This window comes from Anomaloglossus baeobatrachus, chromosome 10 (assembly GCF_048569485.1).
Source record: "Anomaloglossus baeobatrachus isolate aAnoBae1 chromosome 10, aAnoBae1.hap1, whole genome shotgun sequence".
NCBI lineage: Eukaryota > Metazoa > Chordata > Amphibia > Anura > Aromobatidae > Anomaloglossus > Anomaloglossus baeobatrachus.
The window spans coordinates 214843526-214857172 of NC_134362.1; the positions used below are offsets into that span (position 1 = coordinate 214843526).

General features: G+C 52.6%; 1 pseudogene; it reads right to left on the bottom strand.

The window, feature by feature from the left end:
• Positions 1–2455: 2455 nt before the first annotated feature.
• On the bottom strand, positions 2456–6002 carry LOC142254415 (uncharacterized; annotated as a pseudogene).
• Between the last annotated feature and the right edge of the window lie 7645 nt (positions 6003–13647).

Sequence of the window (13647 nt, forward strand, 5' to 3'; positions counted from 1 at the left end):
TTGCGGACAAGGAATTGTTAGCGATTATTTCAGCTTTCAAGGAATGGAGACACCACTTACAGGGAGCCGCGCAGCAAGTGATAGTACTCACAGATCATCGTAATCTGGAATTTCTTAAGTCTGCCAGGTGTCTGTCTCCACGGCAAGCCCGTTGGAGTTTGTTCCTTAACCAGTTCAATTTTATCGTTACATACCGTCCAGGTTCACGTAATGGGAAAGCCGATGCCTTGTCCCGAATCCATGCCGTGGACTCCGTGCCTGGAACCCCGTCTCAGACCGTGTTATCAGATGCCAATTTCGTTGGAGTAATCCAGGACCAGGACTTGTGGAAGGACATCAAGCTGGCCTATGATGGTGACGTATTTCTTGCTGCCCCCCCGAATGATGTAACTCTTGTTCTTCGGAATGGTGTGTGGTTGAGAGAACGACGCATTTATGTCCCGGAGGCCGTAAGACTTCGGGTTCTCAAGTTGGTCCATGACTCCGTGTTGGCTGGTCATAGGGGGGTACAGAAGACGCAGGAATTGCTAAGCCGTTTTTTCTGGTGGCCTACCTGTTTAAAGGATGTAAAGGACTATGTCCACTTATGTGTGGTTTGTGCCCGGTTCAAGGTCCCTCGTGTGGCTCCTACGGGACTCCTCCAACCGTTACCCGTGCCATCTCGCCCTTGGGGGTCTATCTCAATGGATTTTATTGTGGAGTTGCCAGTCTCAGGCGGTCACAATACCATTTTGGTGGTGGTGGATCGGTTGACTAAAGCTGCTCACTTTATTCCGTGTACCGGTCTTCCCTCAGCCGCAGAGACAGTGGATTTGGTTATCCAGAACGTATTCCGATTGCATGGGGTACCAGACGAGATCATCTCTGACCGGGGCGTGCAGTTCACGTCTAGGTTCTGGAAGGGGTTTTGTACGGCACTCCAGATTGATGTCTGTTTGTCTTCTGCATACCATCCTCAGACGAATGGGCAAACCGAACGGACTAATCAAACCCTGGAACAATATCTTCGATGTTATGTCAGCCATCTGCAGGACGATTGGTTGAAGATGCTTCCGTTGGCGGAGTTCTCGTATAACAACACTCAGAGCAGCTCCACTAAGGTAACGCCCTTTTTTGCTAACTTGGGTTACCATCCGACTATTTTGCCTAGGTCACCGGTTGCGGTTTCGGTGCCTGCGGTGGAGGACAGATTGACAGAGCTGCGACAAAATCTGGAGGTTCTAAAGGACACTGTGGCTACGGCTCAGGAGCGTTACAAGAGGTCGGCAGACACTCACCGGAAACCGGCCCCCATGTATAAGGTAGGGGACTCAGTATGGTTATCCACCAAAAACCTGAGATTGGGTGTCCCTTCGCAGAAGCTGGGACAAAAATTCATCGGTCCATTTAAGATCACCGGGATCGTGAGCCCTGTGGCCTGTCGGCTGCGGTTACCGCACCATCTGAAGGTACACCCGGTCTTTCATGTTTCTCTCCTCAAACCCGTTTCTCCTAATACGTTTCATGGTCGTGTCGTGCCTCCTCCTCCGCCTGTGATGGTCGACGGCGAGGAGCAGTTCGTGGTTGAGGACATTATTGACTCCCGGCTCCATCGTCGTCAGCTTCAGTATCTGGTACGTTGGCAGGGGTACGCCCCCGAGGACTATTCCTGGGAACCGGTGGGTAACATTCGGGCACCCCGGAAGATTGCTCAGTTTCATCGACGTTACCCGGACAAACCAGGCCCTGATCCGTCCTGAGGCCGTTTCTGGGGGGGGGGAGTAATGTCAGGTTTCCGGGTTTTCCAGTTCTCTTTTGAAAGAGCTTGCCCTCAGTTAACATGGAGTTTAATGTTCTGTTGCCCTACTTCCTGTCCAGCTGCTTAAAAGGCCGCCTCTAAGCCTAGTCCAGTGCCTGAGTATACTGCTTGCTGTGTGCTCCTGCCTTGCTGCTTCTACTTCCTGATTGCCTTTTGGATCCTTCTGAAAGACTACCGACAGACTCTGGACCATACCCGGTTTCTTCAAGCTGTGCCCGGACTCCGTCTGCCGTCTTTGGTCAGCACTTCTGCCCGGTTCCTTCTGGTTCGTAACCACTCCGGACTATCATCCCGTACGGACACTCCTGGACTTTTACCACTTGCCCCTTGTGTCCCGGCTGCTGCGCATTTAGGCCTTCCGGGGTGATTGCCGGACAGTCCCTGTATAGGGGTTCGCTCTGGTGGTCTCCCTGGGGGAGTCCGGTGCGTGGCCCCGGGAATCCCCTTCGCTCCGTTTCGGGAAGGTATTTCGTGTGTGTTCTACTGTGTTTGTTCCGTTGTGTATCTACCGTGGTTACATGTTATAAACATCTTGTACCAGGAACTCGTCTCTGGTTGTCATTGCCCTAACGCTATCGAAATCCTCAGAACATACAATAGTATTACAATGACTTTCTCCAAATACACTGCTGCCTGTCAGTGAACAGCATCTCCCTCTCACATACTGACCACATGCCAATCAGACCAAGACCATCTTACCAGGTGATCTACATCTATGGGCGGAGGTATGGCCAGACCCACCCATCTCTCCACCCATCCATACAACCTGACCCGGATATGCCCTAGTAAGAGTTGTGGCACTACAGTACCAGAGCGGACATCCAGGTTTACACCACTTGTGTGATACATGCCAGTGGCCATGCTACATGTCCCACCCCTCTGCCTAATGCCGTGGGGCTTGGCACCTTTCTTCTCTGGTGACGTTGAGCTTCCGCTCTGGAGACACAGCCTGTCACTGTCATTAAACCCTTTCTTCACACCTTTTGGGTCAGCCCCTTTGTCAGACCTCCCCCACCGTGACCCTCTGCTATGGTTAGTGTGGGAGTGAGATTCCCTTAGACCTGAATCTATGGTCTGTACTGACTTTGGGTCATCACACTCACTATAGGGGCTACTGTCTGGGCCCTTCAGTAACAAGCCCACAAAAGATTTTCCTTTTCTAGATCCTCCGCATCATCTTCTTGAAGATATATTCTGGCCTCTTCTTCCAGGGCGTCTTCGGTTGTGACTCTGTCGGCGCATTTTCCTATCTCCATTTTCGGCTAAAGACCGGTCACTCCAGCTATCCTTTCTGTCGGATTCTGTTCAGAGAATGTTGACCCTCTATCTATGACCTTGCCTCTATTCACTGTAGGACCTACTGCCCCTGACATAGGAGGCAACACATTTATCAGGTAGACCCTCTTCTTCTCTGGGCTTTGGCCCAAACGGGGTCACCTCATACCAAGATGACAAAGTTATTCCTTCATTTTTAATCCTTCCAGATTTATCTCCTCCACTTCTTCTAGGTATGCCAAGCAATATTGTGCCGCCCTGGCACAGCCAGGTAGTCCCACAGAAAAGGGCCCCCGCATAACACCGTCCCACAAAGGATTACACACAGCCAACAAAATCCTAGTCACCCCCCCCAGGGTAGGACAGGCACACCAGTGGGCCAGAGCAGGCGGATGAGAAATGCCCACCTAGGGGTCTGTAGAACCCGGGGCGGGAAAAAGCAGTAGTTGAAAGTTGTAGTTCAAGTGGAAAGGTGTCAGTCCAGTGGAGTGGAGTAGTTGAGAGCAGTGGAAGTTCAAGTGCAAGCCAGAGTGGAAAGTCGTCGGGGTTGTAGCCCAGGCGTGCTGGCTAGGTGGCAGATGGTGGTCAGTGTCAGACAGGAGACGGGAAGACGGCTGCCGGAGATCTGAGGTGGACCGGGACAGGGTTGGAGCCCACCGGTACTGACACCGGAGAACCGACCCGGAAATCGTGCACAGAGGGGGTACTTGAACCCTGAAGCCAGGACCGGAACCAACGGCCTAGCTAATTAACAAATTGAGGGTAAGATTACAGGTCCTGTCCCAACCAAAGTCCCAAAATCAGACAACAGCCCACCGCGGGGGATAGGGCATCCGCCAGGGCCCGGTAGATCCCAAGGGCCAGCGTCAGCAGGCACGGCTCCCACCTGTAGTTCTGGGAGCAGGCTTCCGTGTTCCATACCGGAGAGCCCAAAGAGAACTCACAGTAGTGCAGAGGAAAGTGACACAGACCATCAGCACGGGTGTGGGACCTGAATGCACCCAGCTGCGGCGGCCGGCCACCACCACTTTGGTTTACCACTGGACTCGTCTGATTTATTTAATCGTGAGTAAACTGGGACTCCCTGGTCCGACCAGGCGCACCGGCCCCTGCCATCACCGTCCCCTGCACCGAGTCACCGGCCCCAGGGCAACCATCCCTACCCACGGAGGGGTTAACAACCAGCTGCCATCCCATCGCCCCCGGGTGCCCCACAACAGCAGCGGTGGTGCCACACTTCACCACACACCATGGGTGGCGTCGCAGACAGTTTACAGCAAATCCCGTACAAATACGTCCCCTTTTATTTGAAGTGTCCGCGTGACCACCGGGTCCGGAGCATCCCTTGAGCCACACTGCGGATCCGGATCCGAACAGCCTGGCTGCTGGCACGGGGGCGGCACAATATTATAAAAGAACTCGTACATTTTCAACACAATTCTTTGTTCCGCCAATGATAAATGGAACCATGCCACCTCCACAGGGTACCTTGGCTTCATTATGATCATCCACTCTCACTCTGGTCACTCCGGATTTTTCCACCATTTCCTGGATGACCTTACCGGTTCTTCCAGCAACTTTCTCCACAAGAATTCTGGACACCTGTATGAAGTCTTCCATGAATTCCGACAAGTTCCACGCTTTCTTCACGGCTTCTCACCATAAATTTGAAGCTGTGATGGTGGAATATGGGGGGTTGTGTGTGGTTTTGTGTGGGTTCGTATTTTGGGCGTGGTGCTCTATCCATTATGTATCCATTATGTGTGTACATTGTCCTGTTTGCAGGTTTAATCACCCCCTGCTGGGCTTTTGTGCCTTCGTCTGGGGGAGGGGGTCTGGGATCCACCTAAACTATCTGTTTACTTGGGAGATTGGTCAGTCTACTTGAGAACTTCAAGAGAGAAAGGACTAAGATTGATCTTGTGGTCAGAAGATGCGGCTTCTCAGAGAGACCTGGACATTTATTGCTTACTGGACTATATTGGTGTTTCTGGACTATTTTACCCTTTGTGTGGTGGATTATTGTATGGACTGTTTGATTTGCTTGGAATAAATGTTCTTTGGATTGTTCATCCATCTCTCGCTCTGTTGATTGTGTGATATGGGAGAAGGACCCCGTCACAGAAGCGTTCCTTTATCTTCTTGGAATTTGATTACAGTGATCCCCAGGATCTTCCTAGCTCACTGAACGTTACTTCTGAGTGTACGTACTGCGATTTATTCTCACTACTATCACTTCCTGAAAGACTGTGGTCAGCCACTTTGTATGTTTGAAGTATCTGGTGACTTCTTCATCCCATAGTGTAATCATTTGCTTCGTACGAACACCTCGCAGGTGCATGTCACTTAGGATAGCCACCCGCTTCTTTATGGCTTCAGACGCAGATAATACCTCCAGTCGGGTTAGCCCCTGGGGAAAAATACACTCTACACGCTCTTACAGCTTTCTTACATTTTTCATCCACCGTCTCACTGACGCAGGCTTCTCTCAAGTCTTTGGAAACATCCACCATGTACTTAAAGACCAGACAGATTCCTTCACATTCACAAACATCGGACCATTTGCTGGAACTTTCACACCCATCTTCCTTTTCCACCATGGGCTTCACCTCTTGAGCCGCATCGTCCTCAGGCTTTGCTGCTGCCTCAGAGCCCCTAGGTTTCTTGTCACTTTTGACCTCTGGTTTCTCAGACTTCTGAGCCGCATCAGTCTTTCTGTCACCAGCCTTATCCTCATCAGCAGGTACAGTTCAGCTTTCAGCTCCTGACGAAACCTCTGGTCTAGACTTTATTGCCTCAGTGGTTCTTCTGCTTCATCTTTTCTGTGAGTTTCTGCAGCCTCATCGACAATTTCCTTTCGGTTCTCTAGAATTTCAGAGGTTTTTCTCGCCCTCCAACTCCTCAGTCTTAGGTTCTTTGGAGTCCTCATTTTCCTTGTCTGATCTCTCTTCTCATTGCCCCTTCTTCACACTCTATTAGTCACAGTCTACATTGGAGTCATCATCACTCCCCCTGTATCCTAAACCAGCACGTCATCACTTAACCAGTTGTCAGCCCGCTATTCAACAGTTACACTATTGTTTACCTCTTTATCGGTCCCATCGCTAACTTGGGAAGACCCACCACTGTTTTTGGTCACCCTTAACTCAGGACTGTCAACCTTAGCTCCATTCCGGCTCTTATCTGCACAACTGGATACTTTCCTCATCTTCCACAAGTCCCAAAATAACTCAAAGTCTCGGCCTGCTATAATGGAGTTTGGTAAGCCCGGGACTACACCCATTTCATGGTACGCCATACCATGAAATGTCTTGATGAACACTCCAGCCCTTTTTGGGTGACCACCAATTTTTGGGACTCCGCCGTCTTTTGGCCAACTAGCCCTTTTCAAGACTCTGCCCCCTTTTGGGCAACCACCCCTTTTAAAGGACCCCGCCCCCGTTTGAGTTACCACGCCTTTTCAGGTCTCCACCCCCTTTTGAACACCCCAGTTTTGGGGGGATGCATGTCGTAGCCTCACCAGGGTCTTCAGTAGAGAGCAATATATACTCAAGCGAGAGATAAATATTCACATACGTGACACATGGAAACAATCCACATGGGATATACACTGAAAATGGAGGAAATATAGAAAAAGATCCTAGAATATAAATACAACAATGATACAAGTGCTGTGACTACTAGAATCAGAAGACAGCGACTAGTGTCAGATATTACTGCCCAAAAGATCCGACCAGATATTATCCACTACGTGTTACTGATCCAATGTCCCGAATGTAACCCGATATATGAGATATAGACAATCCCTTTATATGTGTCACATAACCGCTTCCTTTCCCTTTATTCACATTTCATATATAAATCCACATATGTGTGACGTCTGCCCAGGGCCACAAGCAGAGGGTGACCGTCACGGACAGACTAGAGGCGAACCGAAACTCTTTAACCCCTGTACAGGGATCTGGAATTAGTACAAGGCCCAGAAGGTCGCTGCCTATGGAAGGCGGCAATCCAGAGAAGAGTAGTCATCAGGAAGGATCAAACCATGAGGTACAAAAGGGACAAAAACAACAGACAAGAGCGTGGTCAGGAAATCAGGCAGAGGTCAAACCGGAGATGGCAGCGAGGTACAGAAACGGCAGCAGGAGAGTAGTCAGGGAGCAGGCAGAGGTCAAACCGGAGATGGCAGCGAGGTACAGAAACGGCAGCAGGAGAGTAGTCAGTGAGCAGGCAAAGGTCAAACCGGAGATGGCAGCGAGGTACAGAAACGGCAGCAGGAGAGTAGTCAGTGAGCAGGCAGAGGTCAAACCGGAGATGGCAGCGAGGTACAGAAACGGCAGCAGGAGAGTAGTCAGGGAGCAGGCAGAGGTCAAACCGGAGATGGCAGCGAGGTACAGAAACGGCAGCAGGAGAGTAGTCAGGGAGCAGGCAAAGGTCAAACCGGAGATGGCAGCGAGGTACAGAAACGGCAGCAGGAGAGTAGTCAGGGAGCAGGCAAAGGTCAAATCGAAGATGGCAGCGAGGTACAGAAACGGCAGCAGGAGAGTAGTCAGGGAGCAGGCAGAGGTCAAACCGGAGATGGCAGCGAGGTACAGAAACAGCAGCAGGAGAGTAGTCAGAGAGCAGGCAGAGGTCAAACCGGAGATGGCAGCGAGGTACAGAAACGGCAGCAGGAGAGTAGTCAGAGGGCAGGCAGAGGTCAAACCGGAGATGGCAGCGAGGTACAGAAACGGCAGCAGGAGAGTAGTCAGGGAGCAGGCAGAGGTCAAACCGGAGATGGCAGCGAGGTACAGAAACGGCAGCAGGAGAGTAGTCAGAGAGCAGGCAGAGGTCAAACCGGAGATGGCAGCGAGGTACAGAAACGGCAGCAGGAGAGTAGTCAGAGGGCAGGCAGAGGTCAAACCGGAGATGGCAGCGAGGTACAGAAACGGCAGCAGGAGAGTAGTCAGAGAGCAGGCAGAGGTCAAACCGGAGATGGCAGCGAGGTACAGAAACGGCAGCAGGAGAGTAGTCAGGGAGCAGGCAGGGGTCAAACCGGAGATGGCAGCGAGGTACAGAAACGGCAACAGGAGAGTAGTCAGGGAGCAGGCAGGGGTCAAATCGGAGATGGCAGCAAGGTACAGAAACGGCAGCAGGAGAGTAGTCAGGGAGCAGGCAGGGGTCAAATCGGAGATGGCAGCGAGGTACAGAAACGGCAGCAGGAGAGTAGTCAGAGAGCAGGCAGAGGTCAAACCGGAGATGGCAGCGAGGTACAGAAACGGCAGCAGGAGAGTAGTCAGAGAGCAGGCAGAGGTCAAACCGGAGATGGCAGCGAGGTACAGAAACGGCAGCAGGAGAGTAGTCAGAGAGCAGGCAGAGGTCAAACCGGAGATGGCAGCAAGGTACAGAAACGGCAGCAGGAGAGTAGTCAGGGAGCAGGCAGGGGTCAAATCGGAGATGGCAGCGAGGTACAGAAACGGCAGCAGGAGAGTAGTCAGAGAGCAGGCAGAGGTCAAACCGGAGATGGCAGCGAGGTACAGAAACGGCAGCAGGAGAGTAGTCAGAGAGCAGGCAGAGGTCAAACCGGAGATGGCAGCGAGGTACAGAAACTGCAGCAGGAGAGTAGTCAGGGAGCAGGCAGAGGTCAAACCGGAGATGGCAGCGAGGTACAGAAACGGCAGCAGGAGAGTAGTCAGTGAGCAAGCAGAGGTCAAACCGGAGATGGCAGCGAGGTACAGAAACGGCAGCAGGAGAGTAGTCAGAGAGCAGGCAGGGGTCAAACCGGAGATGGCAGCGAGGTACAGAAACGGCAGCAGGAGCGTAGTAAGAGAGCAGGCAGAGGTCAAACCGGAGATGGCAGCGAGGTACAGAAACGGCAGCAGGAGCGTAGTAAGAGAGCAGGCAGGGGTCAAACCGGAGATGGCAGCGAGGTACAGAAACGGCATCAGGAGAGTAGTCAGAGAGCAGGCAGAGGTCAAACCGGAGATGGCAGCGAGGTACAGAAACGGCATCAGGAGCGTAGTCAGAAAGCAGGCAGAGGTCAAACCGGAGATGGCAGCGAGGTACAGAAATGGCAGCAGGAGAGTAGTCAGAGAGCAGGCAGGGGTCAAACCGGAGATGGCAGCGAGGTACAGAAACGGCAGCAGAAGAGTAGTCAGGGAGCAGGCAGAGGTCAAACCGGAGATGGCAGCGAGGTACAGAAACGGCAGCAGGAGAGTAGTCAGAGAGCAGGCAGAGGTCAAACCGGAGATGGCAGTGAGGTACAGAAATGGCATCAGGAGAGTAGTCAGAGAGCAGGCAGAGGTCAAACCGGAGATGGCAGCGAGGTACAGAAACGGCAGCAGGAGAGTAGTAAGAGAGCAGGCAGGGGTCAAACCAGAGATGGCAGTGAGGTACAGAAACGGCAGCAGGAGAGTAGTCAGGGAGCAAGCAGAGGTCAAACCGGAGATGGCAGCGAGGTACAGAAACGGCACCAGGAGAGTAGTCAGAGGGCAGGCAGGGTTCAAACCGGAGATGGCAGCGAGGTACAGAAACAGCAGCAAAAGCGTAATCAGAAAGCAGGCAGAGGTCAAACCGGAGATGGCAGCGAGGTACAGAAACGGCAGCAGGAGAGTAGTCAGAGAGCAGGCAGAGGTCAAACCGGAGATGGCAGCGAGGTACAGAAATGGCAGCAGGAGAGTAGTCAGGGAGCAGGCAGGGGTCAAACCAGAGATGGCACCGAGGTACAGAAATGGCAGCAGGAGAGTAGTCAGGGAGCAGGCAGTGTTCAAACCAGAGATGGCACCGAGGTACAGAAATGGCAGCAGGAGAGTAGTCAGGGAGCAGGCAGGGTTCAAACCGGAGATGGCAGCAAGGTACAAAAATGGCAGCAGGAGAGTAGTCAGGGAGCAGGCAGGGGTCAAACTGGAGATGGCAGCGAGGTACAGAAACGGCATCAGGAGCGTAGTCAGAGAGCAGGCAGAGATCAAACCAGAGATGGCAGCGAGGTACAGAAACGGCATCAGGAGCGTAGTCAGAGAGCAGGCAGGGGTCAAACCGGAGATGGCAGCGAGGTACAGAAATGGCAGCAAAAGCATAATCAGAAAGCAGTCAGGTCAAACCGGAGATGGCAGCGAGGTACAGAAATGGCAGCACGAGCGTAATCAGAGAGCAGGCAGAGGTCAAACCGGAGATGGCAGCGAGGTACAGAAATGGCAGCAGGAGCGTAGTCAGAGAGCAGTCAGGGGTCAAACCGGAGATGGCAGCGAGGTACAGAAATGGCAGCAGGAGCGTAGTCAGGGAGCAGTCAGGGGTCAAAACACAGGGATCAATAGTACAAAGCAGGATGTGAACTAGAGACAAGCAGTAATACCACAAGACTATATCTGGCAGAGACCAACAGACTGGTGGAGGAATAAGAAGGGTGTGGTGCCTTCCCATTGGCCCTGGCTAAAAGGTGGTAACTTCAGCTGGAAGACACGCCACCACAGTCAGCCAGTGGTACTGCAGGTCCCAGGGAAACCCAGCCTAGTGGATGAGCGGAGCGTGCGCCCAGCAAAGCCACTGACTCCTCTCCTATCACCAGAACTGTCCACGGCAGGAATACGGCGGTGCCTGGTGACCGAAGCAGAAGTGGCAGGAGCGGACCCTGGTGGAGACGTGACAATATGTAAACATTTACCTCTCGCTGTGAATATGTATTGCTGTCATTACACGTGTGAAGCTTACGCCTTTCGTGATGCGCCTTGTACACATTACGCCTATATGTGTTATTCTCATTTTCTATGTGGCGCATCTCATGTGCCGCTGCCCGGTGATTATAACGCAATACTTTGTGTGATAGGATAACTCTCTGGTACTTGGCATCTCTCTTTCCGGCGTGACTGCCGAGACCTGGGATCTCCACTCACAGCAATATCTGGTGTGGCTGCACATGCGCCATCATCATGACGGCCATTCGCGTGCGTTCCATGAGACCGCAGGCCAGACTTTTGGGGTGTGGGGACCTCCTACCCATGCACAGTGGTGTCACATGATCACACACGCCCACGTGAGGCAGCGTTTTCATTGGCCCATGAGCGGTATATCAGGGTGTCCTCCCCTCGTCACACGTGCTCCTGATGAAGAGTCTGTATTGGAACGTGCACAGAGGCTGCGCGGACGCCTCTGCACAATCAGCCCAGGCAGTAAGGGCCATTTCTACTCACCTATATACCCCGGGGTTTACACAATCCTCTTTGTGCCACTATTCATGCAGGTTAGGCACCAGCGTATACATGATATATACAAATTCTCTCCCACCTCAGTATTCCGTGCTCTAATGATTGCTCACACTGGGGGGGGTAATAGTATGTAATAGGAGGATAACAGACACAAGTGTGTACGATATATTTTCTATACTTTTAGTAGCGCATTGCGGTAAATGTGCATGAATACTTTGTGCAGTGTCCCTGCTATTTATGTCAGCAAACTTTTCATGTAAAATATCTTAATATGACCTTTTAAGATATAATTTAATAAAAATATATTTAAATACGTTTTGCATATTTTTTGTCATATATCTCATCTCTATCACCTACCTGTCCTCTCCACAGTGCTGCACCCCCCTACATCTCCTCCTCATCTCTATCACCTACCCATCCTCTCCACAGTGCTGCACCGCCCTACATCTCCTCCTCATCTCTATCACCTACCCGTCCTCTCCACAGTGCTGCACCCCCCTACATCTCCTCCTCATCTCTATCACCTACCCGTCCTCTCCACAGTGCTGCACCGCCCTACATCTCCTCCTCATCTCTATCACCTACCCATCCTCTCCACAGTGCTGCACCGCCCTACATCTCCTCCTCATCTCTATCACCTACCTGTCCTCTCCACAGTGCTGCACCCCCCTACATCTCCTCCTCATCTCTATCACCTACCCATCCTCTCCACAGTGCTGCACCGCCCTACATCTCCTCCTCATCTCTATCACCTACCCGTCCTCTCCACAGTGCTGCACCCCCCTACATCTCCTCCTCATCTCTATCACCTACCCGTCCTCTCCACAGTGCTGCACCGCCCTACATCTCCTCCTCATCTCTATCACCTACCTGTCCTCTCCACAGTGCTGCACCACCCTACATCTCCTCCACATCTGCCTATCTCATCTCCTCCTCACCTCCCTACATCTCCTACTCATCTGCCTATCACCTACCCGTCCTCTCCACAGTGCTGCACCCCCTACATCTCCTCCTCATCTCTATCACCTACCCCTCCTCTCCACAGTGCTGCACCCCCCTACATCTCCTCCTCATCTCTATCACCTACCCGTCCTCTCCACAGTGCTGCACCGCCCTACATCTCCTCCTCATCTCTATCACCTACCTGTCCTCTCCACAGTGCTGCACCACCCTACATCTCCTCCACATCTGCCTATCTCATCTCCTCCTCACCTCCCTACATCTCCTACTCATCTGCCTATCACCTACCCGTCCTCTCCACAGTGCTGTACCCCCCTACATCTCCTCCTCATCTCTATCACCTACCCGTCCTCTCCACAGTGCTGCACCGCCCTACATCTTCTCCTCATCTATCACCTACCCGTCCTCTCCACAGTGCTGCACCGCCCTACATCTCCTCCTCATCTCTATCACCTACCCGTCCTCTCCACAGTGCTGCACCCCCCTACATCTCCTCCTCATCTCTGTCCATCACCTACCTGTCCTCTCCACAGTGCTGCACCTCCCTACATCTCCTCCTCATCTCTATCACCTACCCGTCCTCTCCACAGTGCTGCACCGCCTTACATCTTCTCCTCATCTATCACCTACCCGTCCTCTCCACAGTGCTGCACCGCCCTACATCTCCTCCTCATCTCTATCACCTACCCGTCCTCTCCACAGTGCTGCACCGCCCTACATCTTCTCCTCATCTATCACCTACCCGTCCTCTCCACAGTGCTGCACCGCCCTACATCTCCTCCTCATCTCTATCACCTACCCGTCCTCTCCACAGTGCTGCACCGCCCTACATCTTCTCCTCATCTATCACCTACCCGTCCTATCCACAGTTCTGCACTGCCCTACATCTCCTCCTCATCTCTATCACCTACCCGTCCTCTCCACAGTGCTGCACCGCCCTACATCTCCTCCTCATCTCTATCACCTACCCGTCCTCTCCACAGTGCTGCACCACCCTACATCTCCTCCTCATCTCTGTCCATCACCTACCTGTCCTCTCCACAGTGCTGCACCTCCCTACATCTCCTCCTCATCTCTATCACCTACCCGTCCTCTCCACAGTGCTGCACCGCCCTACATCTTCTCCTCATCTATCACCTACCCGTCCTCTCCACAGTGCTGCACCGCCCTACATCTCCTCCTCATCTCTATCACCTCCCCGTCCTCTCCACAGTGCTGCACCCCCTACATCTCCTCCTCATCTCTATCACCTCCCCGTCCTCTCCACAGTGCTGAACCACCCTACATCTCCTCCTCATCTGTATCACCTACCCATCCTCTCCACAGTGCTGCACCACCCTACATCTCTTCCCTCATCACTATCACCTACCTGTCCTCTCCACAGTGCTGCACCGCCCTACATCTCCTCCTCATCTCTATCACCTACCCGTCCTC